General features: G+C 47.1%; 5 non-coding genes across 5 annotated transcripts; all 5 read left to right on the top strand.

Annotated features, from left to right (window-relative positions):
- Positions 1-747: 747 nt before the first annotated feature.
- Positions 748-820, top strand: TRNAK-CUU. The gene has a single exon. It is a non-coding gene; the product is annotated as a tRNA-Lys (tRNA).
- A 655-nt stretch (positions 821-1,475) lies between these two features.
- Positions 1,476-1,547, top strand: TRNAE-UUC. Its single transcript has one exon. It is a non-coding gene; the product is annotated as a tRNA-Glu (tRNA).
- Positions 1,548-5,462: 3,915 nt separating this feature from the next.
- Positions 5,463-5,571, top strand: TRNAL-CAA. The gene is made up of 2 exons: positions 5,463-5,500; positions 5,526-5,571. It is a non-coding gene; the product is annotated as a tRNA-Leu (tRNA).
- A 1,474-nt stretch (positions 5,572-7,045) lies between these two features.
- Positions 7,046-7,118, top strand: TRNAK-CUU. The gene has a single exon. It is a non-coding gene; the product is annotated as a tRNA-Lys (tRNA).
- A 637-nt stretch (positions 7,119-7,755) lies between these two features.
- Positions 7,756-7,827, top strand: TRNAE-UUC. Its single transcript has one exon. It is a non-coding gene; the product is annotated as a tRNA-Glu (tRNA).
- The last annotated feature ends 1,442 nt before the right edge of the window (positions 7,828-9,269 follow it).

Raw genomic sequence — 9,269 nt, 5'->3', positions numbered from 1 at the left:
CACAACCTTAGCCCAACCGAAGGCACTGAAACAAACTCAAATGATGCTTCAGCTTCCTCCCTCAGCATCACAAGACCAACACAAAGAAAACTCCCGAGGAACGGGGCTCTGAGCATTGCCAGGTTGTGAGTTCCGTGCCCTCAGGAAGCAGCCAAAATGCTCGAACCCCCACCCGCTTCTCTTGGACCGCTGGCAACATGGTGTTTGCACAGGAGCCGCAAGCCCGTCTTTCCTGTCTTTGTCTATCCCGGCCCCTTCCCCCCAAATGCTTTCATCGGACGCTGGAGGGACCTAAGGACCTGCAGGTTCCCGCACCCACCTCCTAAAGCAAACAGTCCTTCCCTTCTCTGACATTCCTGGAGCCGCACATCCTTGGAAGAGTTTTACCCCAGGGGGTTCTGATTCCCTGCGAAAAGATGTGTCTGGCGGCCGGCGGGGAACTGTCTTCTCTGCCCCCTCTTTGGGCGCTGAGAAGCTTTTTCTGAGAAACAGCACCTCCTCCTGGTGGGAGAATCCTAAATTCCACCCTCCCACCCAGGTTTCTCTGAGCAGCTGCTAGATGATTTTCCCACTTCTCTGGTCTAGACACCAGCATCTAACTAGCCTTGGAACGGGCCCTGTTTGCTAGCTGGAGAGCGAAGGAACCAGGAAAGAAGGCAAATGTCAGGAAACGAATCTCAGCACGCAAAGAAACTTCCTTCGCTCTTCTTTTGCACTGTCTGTGCCTTTGCTACCCCTTGAGGCCTAGCCCGACTAGCTCAGTTGGTAGAGCATGAGACTCTTAATCTCAGGGTCGTGGGTTCGAGCCCCACGTTGGGCGTTTCATCTTGCACTCTTCGACATCACTCTCTCCCTTAGAGTCTCAGAGCATAACGGAATCCACTCTTTGTCCTCTCAACCAGCTGAGGCGGTCTCAGACTTTTAGTACATCATGAAGACAAGACACATTGACAATTCCATGGTCCTAAGAGAGTTGAGTCTCTTCTAGCCCAGGCAAGAGAGGGAAAAAATAACCTTTCAGAAGCTGATGGCCCCCCTCCCCCTGAGCAGCCATCTAGAGCTTCTCTACTTATTTCTATATCTTCGCCAGCGCTCAGTAGTTGAGATAACTGCTTCTTTCTCAAATCCTCCACCAGCCCTCTTCATTGGGATGGAGATTGCTTAAGGCTGACGATTCCACCACATCTTATTCATCCCTCATACATTTCTGTAAGCCCATGGAGAGTAAAACAAGATAGCAACAAAACTGTTTTTTTTTTTAAAAAAAAAGACATGGCCTCAATGTATAACAATACTGGAAATTGTCTTAATATGTTTTCTGTTTCTTTTTCATATCAGTGCTAAAAATAGGAAGGGAACCGTAAGGAAACGAAGAGCTCAGAGCTTGTGTTAACCTCCTTTGAAGACGAACGAATGGCCTCAGTTGGACAGAAAGTAGGCCTAGAAAGTTATGCCCAACCCCCCCAACTGTCATCTCCCTGGTGGTCTAGTGGTTAGGATTTGGCGCTTTCACTGCCACGGCCCGGGTTCGATTCGCGGTCAGGGAGTTATCCTCTTCAACAAAAGTCTTCCTTGCTTGGAGTTCAACCAGAAGAATGCAACTTCCTGGCCTCCTTCAGAATGCTCGGAAACTCTTTCGAGGCCATGGGGAAAGCAAAGCTTCCAACTACTACAATATGGCTATCTGCCCCTTAAAGCCCAGCCTCTGCACCCTTTTACACAAATACTCTTACTTGTGCAAACAATTTAGTTTTTCCTTCTTACCGAGCCTAACCTAAATTAGAACAACATTGCACTTTGACCCAAGATCTTTTTCTTTTCTTTTCACTTTTCTTGGTGAAACCAAACCAAACCGAACAATCATTTTGGGTCCACCAAAATATTTCACTAAATATAATATTCATCCAAAAACCTTTCACCCAGCGCTATATACAAGTCTTTGGAAGTAACACCCCGGAGAAAGATCATTAAGCTTTTCCATTCCTAAGATCTAGCCGCTGAAGGCTTCTGAGCATGGGCTATGGGCCTTTCACCTCTAGGCCAGTGGTTACCCTCTTGCTCAGGTGGCTACTGATGAAAGGCAACGTGGTTTAGTGGCAGATCCATTTCAGCCTCCCCCTTCCAATGTCTACAGGAGGGTGTTTGTTTCGCATTGCATCTAAGAATCAAATCAATTCTCTTGAAACCTCAACTTGGAATCAAGGTGATTGTAGGTCAAGGAAGGAAGGTTTTGTTCATCCTGTTCTAGTAAATGCTCAAAGTTGCGATGCTTCTTGAGCTTCCAGACACATTGGCCAGAATTTTCAGAAGGTCTCACACCCACCGCTAGGGCCAGATTTGCAGAAGAACTAGGCTCCCAGTTAGGCACTAAAATCTTTAGCCAGATTGTCAAAAGGCTCAACCTATTTTTCCAAAAGATGAGTTATTTTGGAAAAAGCTTGTAAAGATTGTGGGTGCTGGTTACTTGTCTATGTGGCCCACACTGCTGGAGTTGGAGGTTCACCATTGTTTTCTCAGAATGCGGTGTCCGTAGTCTGCCTCAGTTCTGGTGTCCATCTTTTATTCTCCTAATAAATCAGCAGGGAGACTAAAACAACATCGGACTCACAGGGCTCCCGGAAACCTGCCAATTTGGCTCACGGTGAAGGTGTATACAAATCATCTGTGCTGTAGAAGGGCTCTGGGAGTTGAAAGAGTTGTGAATTTAACCTCTAGGTTTCGGGCCTAATCTGAAACTGTTTCAAAACCAATTCCTTAAATAGACCATAGTTTGAAGCATCAGCAATAGGCATCTTACTGAATATATCCAGAGCTTTCCCAGCCAATTTGGCAACCAAAGTTGTCATCTTCCCTTTCCCGAATAAGCACTTTGTCTGTCCTCCGGGCAACACGCTTAAAGATCACTACCAGTGTCTCAAAGCAATCAGCTGTGCACATATCCTGCTCGACTACGCCACTGTGATGGGTTCGGTCACAGAGATCCCCTTGGGACTGACAGTACTTCCAAGCCCGTTTTCCCTGCCAGCTTGGGACTCCAGAACCCTGCCTTGTTGAGCCAGACACCCTAGCCTGCTGCAACACAGACCCAGGCTCTGGGCCACACCCCCAAAGCTGCAGACTTTAACTCAAAACAGCTCAGCACCTGTCTCCAGCACCCAGCTCCCAGTGGGATCCAAAACCCCAAATAAATCCCTTGTACTCTCTATAAAGCTTATACAGGGTAAATTCCTAAATTCTTCACCCTCTAGATCACTGATAGAGAGAGATGCACAGCTGTTTGCTCCCCCAGGGATTAATCACTTCCTCTGGGTTTATTAATAAACAAAAGTCATTTTTATTAAGGTTAAAAAGTAGGAGTGAAGTGATTTCAAGTAATAACAGACAGAACAAAGGAAGTCACCAAGCAAACTAAAACAAAACACGCACGCCTAAGCCTAATACATTAAGAAACTGATTCCAGGGAATAGCTCACCCTCAGAGGTGTTCCAATCAGCTTCTTTCACAGACTAGACTCCTGCCTAGTCTGGGCCCAATCCTTTCCCCTGCTTCGGTCTTTGTTACTTCCAGCAGACATCTTAGGTTTTCTCATGACTGGCAGGGGTTTTCTCATGACTGGCAGCCCCTTTGTCCTGCTTCACCCCCTTTTATAGCTTTGGCATAAGGCGGGAATCTTTTGTCTCTCTGGGTCCTCACCCTTCCTTCTAAATGGAAAAATACCAGATTTAAGATGGATTCCACTATCGTGGTCTCTGTAAGACCCCCTAGTTTCCATTCTTCCTGGGTTGGCCCACACGTACACAGGAAGGTTTGCAGGTCAATAAACCATTTACAACCAATTGTCAATGGGAGCCGTCAAGGTTTTAAACCGCCATTAGTGGCCCATGCTTTGCACAATTACAATAGGACCTCAGAGTTAGACTTCATATTTCCAGCTTCAGAGACAAGAATGAGACATGCATACAAATAGGAGGCATATATTCAGTAGGTTAGAACCTTTGTTATGATACCTTACAAGAGACCTTTTGCATCAAGCATATTCCACTTACATCATACTCACACTTATAAGCATCTTTTCATAAAACGTATGGAGTGCAACGTCACCGGGTGCCCTACCTACCCTGCTTTCGCTGCTTCCTGATGGCACAGAATTGACAACAAAAGAGCCAGGCTAGGAGGCTTCTAAAACCGAGAGAGCTGTTCTATCGCGTCCACATCCTCTCAGGAGGTGTCAAACCCCCTCTCTCCGTTTCCATCCCCCAAATCCTATCAGCTCAATGAGTTTTGTCCCTGGAAGAGCCTCGAGGGAGGCAGAAGAAGCGGAGAGGATTGCGTTGGGGGTAAATAAAACAGAGACGAGTTGTTCCTCTTGGGATTTTGGTGTGTTTCCCTGGTGATCCTGACGGAGGAACGGGAAGCATAATTCCATTTTTTTCAATGCCTCGGATTGGGTTCAGCTGGTGAACTCTCTGCTCTTGTTCTCACAGGGGAATGGAGACTGGACCGGTTTCCCAATTTGGACAGAAAGTGGCTTGCCAAAGCCGAGGAGAGCCTGCTTCCTGCCTGCACCGAGTTGACAAACTGGGGAAGCCAAAGCTGAGAGACCCCGTAGACGAAGTCAGAGTGCTATCCGCTCACATGGAGGGGGAGCACAAGCCCTCCCTGGGTTTCTCTGCCCAAATTATAATCAGTTGAGTGATTTTCCTGGATGAGCCTCTAGGTAGGCAGAAGAAGAAGTGAAGAGGGTTGCGATGGGGTAAATGAAAACCGAGGACTCTTCCTCTTGAGATGTCTTTGTCTTGCTCTTGTGATTCTGATGGATGAACCTAAAGCGTCATTTGAGCGTGTTTCAGTGCTTTTCCTCGGGCTCAGGTTGTGATGCTGAGCACAGGGTTCCTTCACTCTCTGCTTGGACCCTCTGTAATGGGGAACGGACCAGCTTTCGAAAGAGCCTAGTGGAGCTGAACGAAAACAGCAGTAAACATCCAGGTTCACCCTAGATTAATCTTTTGTCCCCAATTTTCTTGGGGAAACAAAACAAAAACAAGGTTTTCTTAAGAACTCAACAGCCATTCAGGCTCCAAACTCTTTTGCAAGATTTCCAGAAGAGCTCAACACCCTGAGTGCTGAGCTAGTTTGGGAAAAAAACCCAAACAAGGCCGGTACCGATTGTGAGTGCTGGCTGCTTGACTCTGTGGCCCACCGTGCGGGAGTTTGAGGTTCTCATTAAGCTAAGTGTCTCTATTCTGCCTCTGTCCTAGTGTCCATCTAATAAGTGAGGGGGGAGATTAGAACACCTCAGAAGGCACAGGGTTGTAGGAAACCTGAAACTTTAGATGAGGGTGATGGTGTCTAAAAACCAGATGTGATGTAGGTGTTGAACGAGAGATGCTGTCTTGGCCTCCTTGAGCGGCTCATACAATATTGAAGAAAAGGAGGGTTGAGAGAGCTGCTTTTGTCCCAGCGTCAGGATGGCCGAGTGGTCTAAGGCGCCAGACTCAAGGCTCTGTTTTTCCCACAACTGGGGCTTCTGGTCTCCTGCAGGAGGCGTGGGTTCAAATCCCACTCCTGACACAACCTCTTGATTCCACCTCAAGAGGTGGCCTGGTTTCAATTGCCCTTGTAACATATTGGAAGAGCCCTTGTTTAGGAGCTTTCTTAGAGTAGCGGCAAGAGAAGTTAGAGGGAATCGTAAATACCTTCAGAATCCATGCGCTCAAGGCACCTAGTTGGGTAAATTCCAGTTTATTCCCACCAGAAAGTTGGCATTGCTTGATCTTGGGCAGGTATGGATGTCAAACATATACAGGTGGAGGAAGAAGGGAGCAGTACAGTAGACACTGATAAAGGGAAGGTAAGACTCTTAGTCTCAGGGTTTGGGCTTGAGCCCTAAACTGGGTGCTCTACGTACTCTGGTTTGGCTGCTTCATGAGGGCACAGAATTGACAACATAGGGAGCAGAGACAGGAGGCAGCTACAACCAAGAGCCCTGTTAGATTGTGTCAACATCCTATCAGGAGGTCTCAAAGCCTCTCTCTCAGTTTGTATCTCAGAAATTCTATCCGCTCCAGGATCTTTCTCCATCAAAGAGCCACTGGGTAGGCAGAAGAAGAGGTGGAGAGGGTTGCGATGGAGGTAACAAAAGCAGAGAAGAATTGTTCCTCTTGGGATTTTTTGTGTTTCTCTTGTGATCCTGACGGAGGAACCGGAAGCATCATTAGATTTTTTTCTGGCTACTTTCTGTCCAACAGATTAAGTTGGTCCATTGTCCATTCCTCAGGGGTTAAGAGCTGGAACCCCTGTGCTCAGGGTCACAACCTTAGCCCAACCGAAGGCACTGAAACAAACTCAAATGATGCTTCAGCTTCCTCCCTCAGCATCACAAGACCAACACAAAGAAAACTCCCGAGGAACGGGGCTCTGAGCATTGCCAGGTTGTGAGTTCCGTGCCCTCAGGAAGCAGCCAAAATGCTCGAACCCCCACCCGCTTCTCTTGGACCGCTGGCAACATGGTGTTTGCACAGGAGCCGCAAGCCCGTCTTTCCTGTCTTTGTCTATCCCGGCCCCTTCCCCAAATGCTTTCATCGGACGCTGGAGGGACCTAAGGACCTGCAGGTTCCCGCACCCACCTCCTAAAGCAAACAGTCCTTCCCTTCTCTGACATTCCTGGAGCCGCACATCCTTGGAAGAGTTTTACCCCAGGGGGTTCTGATTCCCTGCGAAAAGATGTGTCTGGAGGCGAACTGTCTTCTCTGCCCCTCTTTGGGCGCTGAGAAGCTTTTTCTGAGAAACAGCACCTCCTCCTGGTGGGAGAATCCTAAATTCCACCCTCCCACCCAGGTTTCTCTGAGCAGCTGCTAGATGATTTTCCCAATTCTCTGGTCTAGACCCCAGCATCTAACGAGCCTTGAACGGGCCCTGTTTGCTAGCTGGAGAGCGAAGGAACCAGGAAAGAAGGCAAATGTCAGGAAACGAATCTCAGCACGCAAAGAAACTTCCTTCGCTCTTCTTTTGCACTGTCTGTGCCTTTGCTACCCCTTGAGGCCTAGCCCGACTAGCTCAGTCGGTAGAGCATGAGACTCTTAATCTCAGGGTCGTGGGTTCAAGCCCCACGTTGGGTGTTTCATCTTGCACTCTTCGACATCACTCTCTCCTTAGAGTCTCAGAGCATAACGGAATCCACTCTTTGTCCTCTCAACCAGCTGAGGCGGTCTCGGACCTTTAGTACATCATGAAGACAAGACACATTGACAATTCCATGGTCCTAAGAGAGTTGAGTCTCTTCTAGCCCAGGCAAGAGAGGGAAAATAACCTTTCAGAAGCTGATGGCCCTCCCCTGAGCAGCCATCTAGAGCTTCTCTACTTATTTCTATATCTTCGCCAGCGCTCAGTAGTTGAGATAACTGCTTCTTTCTCAAATCCTCCACCAGCCCTCTTCATTGGGATGGAGATTGCTTAAGGCTGACGATTCCACCACATCTTATTCATCCTCATACATTTCTGTAAGCCCATGGAGAGTAAAACAAGATAGCAACAAAACTGTTTTTTTAAAAAAGACATGGCCTCAATGTATAACAATCCTGGAAATTGTCTTAATATGTTTTCTGTTTCTTTTTCATATCAGTGCTAAAAATAGGAAGGGAACCGTAAGGAAACGAAGAGCTCAGAGCTTGTGTTAACCTCCTTTGAAGACGAACGAATGGCCTCAGTTGGACAGAAAGTAGGCCTAGAAAGTTATGCCCAACCCCAACAGTCATCTCCCTGGTGGTCTAGTGGTTAGGATTTGGCGCTTTCACCGCCACGGCCCGGGTTCGATTCCCGGTCAGGGAGTTATCCTCTTCAACAAAAGTCTACCTTGCCTTCCTCGCTTGGAGTTCAACCAGAAGAATGCAACTTCCTGGCCTCCTTCAGAATGCTCGGAAACTCTTTAGAGGCCATGGGGAAAGCAAAGCTTCCAACTACTACAATATGGCTATCTGCCCCTTAAAGCCCAGCCTCTGCACCCTTTTACACAAATACACTTACTTGTGCAAACAATTTAGTTTTTCCTTCTTACCGAGCCTAACCTAAATTAGAACAACATTGCACTTTGACCCAAGATCTTTTTCTTTTCTTTTCACTTTTCTTGGTGAAACCAAACCAAACCGAACAATCATTTTGGGTCCACCAAAATATTTCACTAAATATAATATTCATCCAAAAACCTTTCACCCAGTGCTATATACAAGTCATTGGAAGTAACACCCCGGAGAAAGATCATTAAGCTTTTCCATTCCTAAGATCTAGCCGCTGAAGGCTTCTGAGCATGGGCTATGGGCCTTTCACCTCTAGGCCAGTGGTTACCCTCTTGCTCAGGTGGCTACTGATGAAAGGCAACGTGGTTTAGTGGCAGATCCATTTCAGCCTCCCCCTTCCAATGTCTACAGGAGGGTGTTTGTTTTGCATTGCATCTAAGAATCAAATCAATTCTCTTGAAACCTCAACCTGGAATCAAGGTGATTGTAGGTCAAGGAAGGAAGGTTTTGTTCATCCTGTTCTAGTAAATGCTCAAAGTTGCGATGCTTCTTGGAGCTTCCAGACACATTGGCCAGATTTTTCAGAAGGTCTCACACCCACCGCTAGGGCCAGATTTGCAGAAGAACTAGGCTCCCAGTTAGGCACTAAAATCTTTAGCCAGATTGTCAAAAAGGCTCAACCTATTTTTCCAAAAGATGAGTTATTTTGGAAAAAAGCTTGTAAAGATTGTGGGTGCTGGTTACTTGTCTATGTGGCCCACACTGCTGGAGTTGGAGGTTCACCATTGTTTTCTCAGAATGCGGTGTCCGTAGTCTGCCTCAGTTCTGGTGTCCATCTTTTATTCTCCTAATAAATCAGCAGGAGACTAAAACAACATCGGACTCACAGGGCTCCCGGAAACCTGCCAATTTGGCTCACGGTGAAGGTGTATACAAATCATCTGTGCTGTAGAAGGGCTCTGGGAGTTGAAAGAGTTGTGAATTTAACCCTCTAGGTTTCGGGCCTAATCTGAAACTGTTTCAAAACCAATTCCTTAAATAGACCATAGTTTGAAGCATCAGCAATAGGCATCTTACTGAATATATCCAGAGCTTTCCCAGCCAATTTGGCAACCAAAGTTGTCATCTTCCCTTTCCCGAATAAGCACTTTGTCTGTCCTCCGGGCAACACGCTTAAAGATCACTACCAGTGTCTCAAAGCAATCAGCTGTGCACATATCCTGCTCGACTACGCCACTGTGATGGGTTCGGTCACAG

Source organism: Mauremys reevesii, linkage group 12, assembly GCF_016161935.1.
Source record: "Mauremys reevesii isolate NIE-2019 linkage group 12, ASM1616193v1, whole genome shotgun sequence".
Classification (NCBI taxonomy): Eukaryota; Metazoa; Chordata; order Testudines; family Geoemydidae; genus Mauremys; species Mauremys reevesii.
This window is presented reverse-complemented; position numbering and strand designations above follow the sequence as displayed.